This window comes from Malus domestica, chromosome 05, assembly GCF_042453785.1.
Source record: "Malus domestica chromosome 05, GDT2T_hap1".
NCBI lineage: Eukaryota > Viridiplantae > Streptophyta > Magnoliopsida > Rosales > Rosaceae > Malus > Malus domestica.
In genome coordinates, this window is record NC_091665.1 from 10659676 (window position 1) to 10673354 (window position 13679).

The following is a 13679-nucleotide window of genomic DNA, read 5'->3' on the forward strand; positions in this document are numbered from 1 at the left end:
GTGATTATGGTGGATAACTCGGCAAGTAAGGAGTTCATTGGCAAGTTTGGGTACATATTCGTCTTAATTTACGGGAACCATTGATCTGAGGGATGATGGTCATGTTCCCGGATGAAGGGCGATTATGGGTCCAATTTCAATACGAAGGATTGCCAAATTATTGTTTCTACTGTGGGATGCTTGGACATGTGAGTCGAGCGTGTAAAACACATAGGTTGTGTGGGATGCAAGGCATAGGGGAGGAAGGAGAATCACAGCCATCAGGGAGTAATTTGTTGTATGAAGATCTGAAGGCTAGCAGTGTCACGCCCCGAACCCGGGGTCAATAGGAAAAATAACTCCGAATCCGAAACGTGAGATAAAAGCTAACTAATTAAAATAAAACTGAAATAACGGAGTGAAAAATAAAATTCTTCTTATTTAAAATAACTCAATAATTCTTTACAAGGCTAAAATAAAGAAATACAAAATTCTATCCTCACACTTAATCCGATCTCATCCCGTCTACCCTCTTAGATTGTTTAGTTCGTAAACCTGCATAACAATAGAGGGGTGAGCTTCAACAGCTCAGTAGGGACATAACCTTATCACAGTAAATTGACAATATTAAATTAAGTGTCATAAAATCATGTAATCAAGTACCAAATTATTATCATCAACAATGCATGAGTGCGATACAATACTCTTCATCTCTACCCGTTAATTCATGTAATAAAACACGCGAACCTGCACGTCCCATACCGTGCATTTTACCTCTGCAGTGGTGGTTCGAATGTTTTAATATACAAATTAACCCCCTGTAACTCAATCATCCCAATTTCCCCTTTTGTTAGTCATCTTGCTCAAACTCTTCGTCGCCAGTCCCGAATTACCCTTAAAGAATCTGTGCACTGTGGGCTCACCTGAGACCTGGTACCTGCTAAGAGTTTGACTCAACTACACAAAAGATCATTTCCATTACCCTCTTTCCAAATTCCTTTCTCACCTACAAAGTTCCAACCACTTCTGACACATGAGTGATGCACAAGCAACGTTATTACATTTTTCACATGTCACAATATATCTCCATGTCACAATATATATCTCAACGAATAACATTCCAGTAGTACTAACAAGTAAACAACCAACTGAAGCAATCATCCAAACAATGTCCAACCACATTAATCAACCAGCACAAATATAGTACTTCATGAAATTTAATAGAATCAATATCTGTAAAGGTCTGCCGTATTTCCCCTACCTGGATTCCAAAGCATTGCTCCGATATATTAACACAAGAAACCACAACTGTGATAAGCTCCTATTCACAAGTATAAGAAAATTACCAAATGCCTTATGTGAACTTTAATACTAATCAACACACTTAAAACTCATCAGTTCCACGGTACTCAATTCAAAAGTCATTTGGTTGATTATAATGCTGTACAAAATAGTTTCTTATATAGCAAACATGTATAGTGCTTATTCAAAAGTCTTTTGCCTTCTAAACCATTCAAGTAATATGTATAAATTAAACTACATAAAACCATTTACCAACATGCTTATTCATTTAACAACAGACATGCATCCATACATATACATATATATGCAGTACATGCTTCGACTCTTCTCTTTGCAATAGAGCAGCATCCAAGTCTCCTAAAGTTAAGTGCCTTTCCAAGAATAGGAATGAATATGGTATTGTTATGTCACATGCGAAATACAGAACATAAAAGGCTATCACTAAAGAACAATATGAATAGAAAGACTTTTCTATAAAACTAAATCAGCAGTATGAACGAATTCAAATACATACGCATAACGATGCCCAGCAGCCCCTTTTTGGTTTAGATACAAACATTTATAATTTATTAATAACATACAGTGATATGAGACAAATAACTAAGAGGAAAACCTAGAAAGGAAAACTCTTTAAACCTGAGAAAGAGTAGACCCCGATAGAAAACGTTTCATCTCGCCAGCGAAGAAAACCGAAGCAATAACATTCTATTTATAGGAGAAGGAAGTCGGCACAGAGGAAGGTGAGATCAGACCAAGCAAACTTACACCGCCTCAAAGCTATCGATAGGAATGATGTAAAAGCCCTTTAATTGGCTATGGTTTTGGTCCAATTAGAATAGAACAAACAGCTTAATAAAATAATGTAAAAGGAAAGAAGATGAATAATATGAATATATAGTTCAAATACTACCGTAATGGTGTACTGAACTTATTTGGTTCAAAATAACAGTAAATTAGAGTATGGAAAAATGAAATAAAGGAATTAACAGTAAATAAGAAGTAATACAAATTTTTTTTTTTTTGAAATTAATAAGTATACACAACACATAATTATATATGATTATTTTTTAAAATACAGGTCCTCACAATCTACCCTCCTTAAAAGAAATTTCGTCCTCGAAATTTGTAAGACCTTACTCAATATATAATAGTAGTTGAAGAAAACTAAGAGAATATCCAACCAGAGTGGTTGCATAGAGATTACCCTTCCGTTTCAAGTGGATTGCAATTCTCTATGTATTTTGCCTTCCAACTCTAGAAATTATTCCCTTTACATATAGTTTTAACATTGTAAAGTCCACTGAATAGTAAAACGGATATATGCCAAAACATAAGTTTTCTTTTCAAGCAACAATAAAATTGAACATAACCCTTCAATTAAAAACGTAAGGGCCATATTTGGAGCGAAATCATTTTCTTCTGTACTAACAAAATTATTTTCAAAAACCAATTACTCACACAATTAACACGAAACCAAAAGCTCAATCCCAAAGCTCAACTCACAATCCCAACACTAGTTGCCTCAATCTCAGGAAAAACCCTGGTACGTAACAAGCGGTCTAACCAAACCCCAACACCACTAATTGGATTTGAGTGGATCGATTTCCTTGATCTAAATGTAGTTTCCAAACGAAATAGTACTTCAAGTAGTATTCCTAATGGCTTCCTAGTATAACAACATTCAGAAATGTGACCCATCACTCAGCTCCATTATTTAATTCTTTTATTCTCACCACACGACATTCGTGACTTCGTTTTACTCATCATATAGCCTAAAGCTATATAGGAATGAGAATTAGTGGTCTCATCACACAACCGTAAGTCATGTAGGAATGAAGTTCTTTGTCAAATTCATCACATAGCCCAAAGCTATGTAGGAATGAGATTAATCAAACTTATCACACAACCAATAATTGTGTAGGAATAAAGTTCAATAGATTCATCACACAACCAGAAGTTGTGTAGGAATGAAATATAATATACTCATCACACAATCCAAAATTGTGTAGGAATGACATTTAAGTAGTTCATCATACAACCCCAGTTGTATAGGAATGAATCACCATGTATATAATACCAACTCGTGTAGGAATGAGAATGTCACTTAACTATTACCTTTCTGAGTAGGAGTGAGTCACATGTGAGTTGGCTTCCTCTCCGTAACATAATCGAACTAATAAATATTTCAATAAATCCAAACCTTAATTTTAAACTCCTGTCTAAGAAAGTCTCTTGCATCAAAGTTCTAAGACATCCCCCATCTTATAAATTTAGGACTAATTCTTTTCTGAAAGAGATGTGGTGTTTGCAAAACTATGCAAACATAGAATTACTCCTCAGTCATCTAATGGACCCTAACAGAAACTTGTGCTCCAATCACCACCATAGAATTAATCCATGAAAATTGAATGAATAACAGGGATCACATGTAAATTTGTTTCTTCACTGAAACTTTATCGAATAAATGACTACTTCCAGTAGTCCAAACTCTGACTTTGAACCTACGTTTAAGAGAGTCACTTGTATCTCAAACAACCTTTAACTCTTAATTCTAAGACAATCTTCAACCAAAAACTTCAAGATAGTCCATCTCATAAGAGAGGTGATGTTTGCGAACCAAGCAAACAGATTAGTACGAGTATTCATACACTTTATCTCAAGATATGGTTTAGTTGGTAACCACCACCATAGGATTCATGAGATCATTGAACACCATGCACTACCTAAAGACAATGATGTAATCTCGTACTCCAGCTAATTGGTTGAATCCCAACGAACTAACATGACGAAAACAAGGGTGTACAACAGTAATAAATTAAAATCCTTAAACTTCTCCTCAATCACAACCTCAGCTCGTCTATCACCTGTCTTGCCAAATAACACCTGCCTTGCCAAATAACTCTTCTGTAAAATAATAGATGAGGGGTGAGCAACAACCACTGTCACTCAGTGAGTAGAATATTATATAATATGCCAGTCAAGCTTGCCATTTTAATCACACTATAAAATAGGATAATAATATCAAAGCTTTAGCCACATAATTCCATATCACATCATCCCTTTACGTGTCCATTATATCCTTCATAAATTGTAACTCACCACGTTACTCCTAATGGCCATCTGCTCTAATGTCCCTGTGTGCAGTTTACATTTATCCCTCGAATTAATGCAACACTAAAGTTCTCATGCTCCATGAACATGTCCAAATAATCCACATATCACCATATTAATAATTCCAAAAGCATTTCAACAAATCCAACATGCTTGACTTAAAATAGATAGAGATTTATAAATAGATAAAACCCACAATAGTTCGTGGTTTTCATTTATCAGAAAATAAGAATACTTTGAAACACATTACATAAACCACTCACCTCGATAATCCAAGCTTTGGCAAGACAACCCAACTAACATCTCCGCACACCTCAAACTAGCTTTCCCCTTTTCTTTTCTTTCTAAGCTCTCACTCTAACGTATATATTAAGTATGTATGTATGTATATCCAACATATATAATCATTTCCAGCACTAAATACATGCTTTACTTCATATATAATTGAAACCATATATAGCAGAAAGGTATGTAGCTTGATAACTAACATGGAAGCTCACAAATCCATGACAGATAAACTATTATATAAAATTAAAAACAACATGATGGATAGACATGAAAATAGCTATAGAAAATGTAAGGGAAAACTGGGGATATGTCATAAACTTATCAAGGGTATTATGTCAAAATAGATTTTCTTTTTAAAATGAATCAGTTGATAGATCAATTGATATCACACAACCCTTTTAGCTTTCGTATGAAAACTGTCAACACAAATATGCAGTGCATAAAACCAAATGGATTAAGATGTGGAAAGAAACATTTGTACAAATTAAGTTGTCAATCACAATACTGCATAACATTAACAACATATTAAGAAAGTCATAGTATAGCCACTAACAAAATACAGGGAATATGAAAATAATTACCAAAGCTTTGTGAGCTACAGGCTTACGACATATGTATTCATGATTGTTTCATGATTTAGATGCCATAGATTTCGATGAAACCTCTCTCTTTGTTTCTGAGTTTAGTATGCAGTTGAAACCCTGGTCTTTATTTATACTAGGGGAAATGCGAGAGTGAAATGGATAGACTTACCAGAACCGAATAAGATGAGCAACGTGTAAAGCCAAATCGCTTTGGGTTTAGTGGTGTGACACCTATTCCACCTTGCGGCAAACCCATTCTAGCTTCCAACTTGATTAGCACGAACTCAAGCTAACAGATAGCTTACTGACTCATTTGAATGCAGCAGGGGTCAACTACTTAAGTAGGTAAAATATCACGCAGATTGCCAGCTTTTGCTTTTACAATCATCTCAACATTTCAATTCCATTCTAAACGTCTATCACTCGGCAGTTAGGAAAGCTATAGTATAGTTGGACACACTGGTGAAGAAAACACTAACCAATTAAAGAATATTTTTTTTTTTTTTAATACGGATCTTCCACTTCTACTGAGTAGTCACAACACAAGTAATATGTACCACATAAGCCAAATAAAATTTCAACATATCACAGCAGTAAAGCAAACAATGACACTTTACTTCCAACTACGTTAAGACCTAACAACCCATATTACTACCCCCTAACTAGACCTACTAGTCTCTCAGTCAAATGAATTCAAGTCCAAACAAAAGACTTGACAAAACTAATACCACAAAACAGAAATGCTCTAGCTCTTTTAGTTCAACTGACTATTTAATTGGTAACACAACTTTCCCAAGGGTGTCTAATCCCTATGCTCTGATACCATTCTGTCACGCCCCGAACCCGGGGTCAATAGGAAAAATAACTCCGAATCCGAAACGTGAGATAAAAGCTAACTAATTAAAATAAAACTGAAATAACGGAGTGAAAAATAAAATTCTTCTTATTTAAAATAACTCAATAATTCTTTACAAGGCTAAAATAAAGAAATACAAAATTCTATCCTCACACTTAATCCGATCTCATCCCGTCTACCCTCTTAGATTGTTTAGTTCGTAAACCTGCATAACAATAGAGGGGTGAGCTTCAACAGCTCAGTAGGGACATAACCTTATCACAGTAAATTGACAATATTAAATTAAGTGTCATAAAATCATGTAATCAAGTACCAAATTATTATCATCAACAATGCATGAGTGCGATACAATACTCTTCATCTCTACCCGTTAATTCATGTAATAAAACACGCGGACCTGCACGTCCCATACCGTGCATTTTACCTCTGCAGTGGTGGTTCGAATGTTTTAATATACAAATTAACCCCCTGTAACTCAATCATCCCAATTTCCCCTTTTGTTAGTCATCTTGCTCAAACTCTTCGTCGCCAGTCCCGAATTACCCTTAAAGAATCTGTGCACTGTGGGCTCACCTGAGACCTGGTACCTGCTAAGAGTTTGACTCAACTACACAAAAGATCATTTCCATTACCCTCTTTCCAAATTCCTTTCTCACCTACAAAGTTCCAACCACTTCTGACACATGAGTGATGCACAAGCAACGTTATTACATCTTTCACATGTCACAATATATCTCCATGTCACAATATATATCTCAATGAATAACATTCCAGTAGTACTAACAAGTAAACAACCAACTGAAGCAATCATCCAAACAATGTCCAACCACATTAATCAACCAGCACAAATATAGTACTTCACGAAATTTAATAGAATCAATATCTGTAAAGGTCTGCCGTATTTCCCCTACCTGGATTCCAAAGCATTGCTCCGATATATTAACACAAGAAACCACAACTGTGATAAGCTCCTATTCACAAGTATAAGAAAATTACCAAATGCCTTATGTGAACTTTAATACTAATCAACACACTTAAAACTCATCAGTTCCACGGTACTCAATTCAAAAGTCATTTGGTTGATTATAATGCTGTACAAAATAGTTTCTTATATAGCAAACATGTATAGTGCTTATTCAAAAGTCTTTTGCCTTCTAAACCATTCAAGTAATATGTATAAATTAAACTACATAAAACCATTTACCAACATGCTTATTCATTTAACAACAGACATGCATCCATACATATACATATATATGCAGTACATGCTTCGACTCTTCTCTTTGCAATAGAGCAGCATCCAAGTCTCCTAAAGTTAAGTGCCTTTCCAAGAATAGGAATGAATATGGTATTGTTATGTCACATGCGAAATACAGAACATAAAAGGCTATCACTAAAGAACAATATGAATAGAAAGACTTTTCTATAAAACTAAATCAGCAGTATGAACGAATTCAAATACATACGCATAACGATGCCCAGCAACCCCTTTTTGGTTTAGATACAAACATTTATAATTTATTAATAACATACAGTGATATGAGACAAATAACTAAGAGGAAAACCTAGAAAGGAAAACTCTTTAAACCTGAGAGAGAGTAGACCCCGATAGAAAACGTTTCATCTCGCCAGCGAAGAAAACCGAAGCAATAACATTCTATTTATAGGAGAAGGAAGTCGGCACAGAGGAAGGTGAGATCAGACCAAGCAAACTTACACCGCCTCAAAGCTATCGATAGGAATGATGTAAAAGCCCTTTAATTGGCTATGGTTTTGGTCCAATTAGAATAGAACAAACAGCTTAATAAAATAATGTAAAAGGAAAGAAGATGAATAATATGAATATATAGTTCAAATACTACCGTAATGGTGTACTGAACTTATTTGGTTCAAAATAACAGTAAATTAGAGTATGGAAAAATGAAATAAAGGAATTAACAATTAAATAAGAAGTAATACAAATTTTTTTTTTTTTGAAATTAATAAGTATACACAACACATAATTATATATGATTATTTTTTAAAATACAGGTTCTCACAAGCAGGGATTTGCGAGGTAACGCGATTCGTTCACCATTCCGTAGGTCGAAAAGTCAAAATAAGGGAAAGGATAACTGGCGAACTATAAAGTCACGAGAAAAGGGGAAGTGGAGTCTGGAGAGAATGCATGGGGAGATGGGTCTACGTAGCACGGAGGGAAAGGGTAAGAAGGTGACAAGGAATGGAGGAAGTACATCGGGAAGGGGATGGGGGATTTGGAGAACACTGCTTCATCCATGGTGAAACAAAATACATATGCTAGAAGGGATGAAGAGGACAATGAGACTAGGAATGATGATATAGTTCAACATCAAGTAGCTGAAGAATTAGCTCAAAAGGCACGGGAGAGAGCTTTTGATGCGAGGCTTATTTGAAGGGGAAAGGTTATTCAGCCTAGGACCGAGAATGTGGTGTTATTTGATTTTACAGAACCAGTAGGGCGACTGGATAGGGATGTGGAAAGGAGGAATATGGGTTTGCAGGTGGATCTCAATGATCCAATTCATATGGAAAATGATGGAGGCATGGTAGAGGTGCGAAAAAGGGGTGGATGTCAGTGAGAATCAGAATATTGAGGTGAATGATACTGAGACCATAAGGACAGTTATGGGGGGGTACCCAGGATTCGGATCCGTTTGAATTGGGGTCTATTATTGCTGCAGTGAGTAGGGAGAATACGAGACAGAAATGAAATGGAAGAGGAAGTAACAGAGTGGGAAGGGGTGGATGGCAGTATTCAGAATAAACGAGCGTTTATTTCCACTAAGGCGGAGGAAACCAGCCGTGAGGGGTCTCTACGGGCGCCATGAAAACATTATGTTTGAACTGTCAAAGAATTGAGGGGTCCTTGACAGTTGATGCTCTAGTGGAGTAGGTACAACTTCACAACCCCGGGTTAGTGATTCTACTTGAGACAAAAAATAAAAGTGATCGATATAAATATTTACTTAAAGTGTTATGGATGGACTTTATGCAACCGGCTAAACGAATGGGTATTGGAGGGTGTTTATGTGTTTTTTGGAGAGACGAGGTGGGTATATCTAACATCGTTTGGAAGAGTTTTTTTTTTATAGAATTGGGTTTTGGTGGTGATTCGATTCATTCGGATTAGAGGATGTTAGCAGTATATGCCAGTACGAATGACAAGCGTAGAAAAACTCAATGGTGGGAACTTAGTACGCGGATTAGTAACTCACAGGGAAAATGTACCGTGATCGGTGATTTTAATGATATAGTGGATAACGAAAAGAAGGAAGGCGATAATTATCGCTCTATGACTAGCACGAGGGACTTTCGTGATTTCCTGGCGATAAATGAACTTCTGGATTTGGGTTTTGAAGGCTATCCTTTTACATAGAGGAATAAACGTGATGATGGGTTGATTCAACAACGACTTGATAGAGGTGTGGCGACGTCAGGTTGGATGGATTTGTTTCCTAGGGTGAAAATTAACCATGTGGTGTTGGAGGGCTCGAACCATTCTATGTTAATTCTTTCCTCGGATGGAACTATTATGAAAGGGCCCACTTGGTTTATCTATGATTCAAGATAGGAGAAGAGTTCGAAATGTCGAGATATTATTATGGAGGCGTGGAAGGAACTGGTATAAGGCTCTTTGGCATTTAAAGTGAGCGAGAAATTGAAGGGTACTCGGCACCAACTAGTTGCTTGGAAAAAGGCTATGAAGCCGAATTCGAAACGGAGAATAGAGGAACTTAAAGGTGAGATAAAGAGGGGGATTGTTGACCCATATGTGCGGCAAGAGGATATTAAGGAGAATGAAAAAGAGCTTACATTGAAGAATACTATTGGAAGGTCAAATCACAAAATACATGGCTCTGTGAAGGTGACAAATTACTAAATTTTTTCATGCTCAAATGGTACAAAATGAGGAGCAATAGGCTACAGGGGTTGGAAGATTCTGCGGGAGAATGGCGGAAAGATTAGGCATGTATGCAAGACATTGCGGTTAATTATTTCACGGCCTTGTTTCAGTCAAGGAGCTCACGACAAGGAGGGGAGGTTGTGGCATGTGTGGAGGCTAAGGTGAATAACCGGGATAATGAGGAGCTTATCAAGCCTTTCTTGGAGGAGGAAATTCAGGAAGCTGTGTTTCAAATTCCGGCAACCAAGTCACCTAGTTCGGATGGGTTTACGATTGGATTTTTTCAGGACCATTGGGAGGTGGTGAGTAGGGATATTATACAAATGGTGCATGCCTTTTATCATTCGGGACAGTTGCTTCAGAAGATTAATCATACACATATTGTATTAATCTCGAAGGTGAAGGTTCCGTGGCGGATGACGGAATTGAGGCCGATTTCTTTATGTAATGCTGTCTATAAGATTATTACCAAGGTGTTGACAAGGAGATTAAAAAAAGTGATGGACCGGGTTATTAGTTTTAATCAGTCGGCATTTGTACCGGGACGGCAAATTCATGATAATATTCTGGTGGTTCATGAAATATTGCATTCTTTAAAGCAAGGGGTGGATGGTCGAATGGCGATTAAATTGGATATGGCGAAAGTGTATGATCGGGTGGAATGGGTTTTTTTATTGACGTTATGGGGAAGTTGGGGTTTCATCTCAAATTTTGTGATTGGATTCGAGAATACATTTCTACGGTGTCATATATTGTCATGGTGAACAGGGTCCCATCAGGGTATTTCCAACCAGAGAGAGGGCTTCGACAAGGAGACCCAATGTCGCCATTTTTGTTTCTCCTATGTGTGGAAGCCTTTTCGGCATATATTCGAAAGCATGAAGCGAAGGGATGGATTGGTGGGGTGCGAGTGGCAGCGAATGCAACGCCTATCAGTCACTTGTTTTTTACGGATGATTCGGTGATATTCCGTAAATCAGTTGAGACGGAGGCATGACAGGTAGTTAAGATACTGGAGGATTATGGGAAGGTCTCCGGACAAATTATTAATTTGGAGAAAAGCTCTATCTTTTTTAGGAAGGGTTGTCCAAAGAAGAAAAAACAACCAAATTGTTACAAGAATGAACATCCAAGCCAAAGATGGGTTCAACACTTGTAAGGAAATAGAGCGAGTTATAACTCAATTCTGGTGGAGAAGGCAGTTGAAGACTATGGGGTGTCATTAGGTGGCATGGGATAAAATGACAATGAGTAAGAGGGTTAGAGGCTTGAGTGTTCGTGATCTTATTGGTTTTAATTTGGCTATGCTCGCCAAAATCAGCTGAAGGATTTTGAAAAGTCGGATTCGATGCTTGGGATGGTGCTTCGAGATAAATATTTTCCCAACTCTTCTTTCCTTGAGGCAAATAAACAATCTAAATCGTCTTGGAGATGGAAAGGAATCCTATTGGGGCAGCAAGTTTTGAACTAAGGGCTTCATTGGCGAGTGGGTGATGGTGAATCAATTCAGGTGGCGAGTGATCCGTGGATTCCGAAGCCTCATTCTTTTAAACCAATGATGCGACAGGGGGCCCCTAATGAGAAGGTGTGTGACTTAATTTCTCCAGACATGCAAGGGTGGAAAATGGAGGTGGTTGGGGCATTCGTGGAACGGGAAGACATGGAATTGATTCAGACTATTCTAATTAATAGGCGGGGTTGTAGGGATAAACGAATTTGGCATTATATGAAGAATGGGATGTATGCGGTACATTCGGGAAATTATGTGGCGATGGAGATGATGAAAAATGGTGAATTTGGGCGTAAAAGGGGGGGAATGCCGAGTTCGGCTGGAGGATTGGGAGGAATGTGGAAGAAAACATGGTCCCTATTGGTTCCAAATAAAATCTGGTTCTTTATTTGGAAGGCATATCAGAAGGCGTTAGCTGTGAGACATAATCTGGAGCGAAGACAGATTCGAGTGGTGAACAATTGTGAACTTTGTGGGGTGCCAAATGAGACTGAGGCCCACCTATTCTTTGGGTGTGAGTTTAGTCGTGCTTTTTGGTTTGGGACGTCAATGCAAATAAATTTGGCAGCCATGGGGGTGGTGGATTTTCTGGGGGTTGGCAGAGATAAGTAAAGCGACTAGGGAAGGAGGAGGATGATGATTCATTATTGCAGCATGTGGTGTTTGGCTTTTGGCGAATTTGGAAGTGTAGGAATGAGGCTATATTTAATAGGACCCGAATTCTACCACATACTGCGGTGGAGTTGTGGAGAAAGCAAGTGGAAGAGTTTAGAGAGGCTGCAGTGGTGGTATGGGGGAAACAATGGGATAGGGAGTTAAGGGTGGGTGGTTATGGTGAGGAGGGGAGTGAGGGGGGGCTTCATTGGGCGAAACCTCCATTTGGCATATTGAAATTGAATTGCAATGCTACCTGGCAGAAAGATTCAAAGATGGGTGGGGTGGGATAGGTGTTACGTGACTTTGCGGGGATTCCTAAGCTTGCTGGAGGGGTGGGGGGAGGGAGGTTTGCGGCTGCAATCATGGCGGAAGTGGAGTCAATTAAGCAGGGAATGGAGATGGTCCTAAGTAGTGTGGTGATGGACCCTGGAGTTCGATTGGTGGTGGAATCAAACTCAAAATGACTGATTCAGATGCTCAACAAGGAGGTCACGGCTGATGTGACTCTTGATGTCTATCTCTAAGATATTTGGAGGATGGCGAGCTTGTTCTAACTGGTGAGGTTCTGCTTTACCCCTCGGCAATGCAATGGTGTAGCTCACTCAGTGGCGGCGCACGTTGTTAAGCATGGCGGGAGATTTAGCTGGGACGAGTTAGGTCCATAATTTCTTTTTAATATTTTAGCGGAAGATGCAAATGTAACTATTCATATTTAATTCAATAAAATTTCTACCCTTCGACAAAAAAAAAATTGAAAAAGTATACAAATGTTCTCTTTCAAACAATCTCACTATTTAATTCATCTGAAATTTTCTTAGTGCTGCTATATTATCATTTTATTTTAATAAACTTTCCTACTCTCTCCTTGAAAAAAAATAAATAAATCAAACAATCTCGTGTAAATAAGGTAATCTTTGAAACTTGAAATTGAGTAAGTGTACTAATTTCCTGTTCCAAAATCAAAACTAGCTTAGAAACCAAGTTTCATATATCAAGCCCTTTAACAAGAGGGATCCCTTTTAAAAATAAAAATAAAAAATTGGGGACATCCTCTTGACCGTTGGATCGATTTTAATGAAATTGTGTGGTTGAGATTAAATCACAGGTCACACAATTTCATTAAAGTCAAATCCAATATAAGAATCATTTAACAAGAGGGATTCCCATTTTTCAAAAAAAAATAGAAATCCCTTTTTGACCGTTAGATTGGCCTTAATGAAATTGTGTGGCCTGTTATTTAATCACAACCACACAATTTCATTAAAGTAGATCCAACGGTCAAGAGGGTGCTATATATATATATATATATATATATATATATATATATATATATATATATATTTAAATGGAGATCCCTCTTGTTAAAGAATTCATATGTTGTGGGGGGGGGGGGGAACTATTGCAAACCCTTGATCCTCATCCACTCTCGTAACTCAACAATCTTGCAAACCCTTGATCCTCATCCAC

At 37.5% G+C, this 13679-nt stretch overlaps 1 long non-coding RNA gene across 1 annotated transcript; it reads right to left on the reverse strand.

Annotated features, from left to right (window-relative positions):
* Positions 1-398: 398 nt before the first annotated feature.
* Positions 399-7701, reverse strand: LOC108173818 (uncharacterized). Its single transcript, XR_003773077.1, has 2 exons — positions 5262-7701; positions 399-1300 (listed from the first exon to the last, which is right to left on the reverse strand). It is a non-coding gene; the product is annotated as an uncharacterized lncRNA (long non-coding RNA).
* Between the last annotated feature and the right edge of the window lie 5978 nt (positions 7702-13679).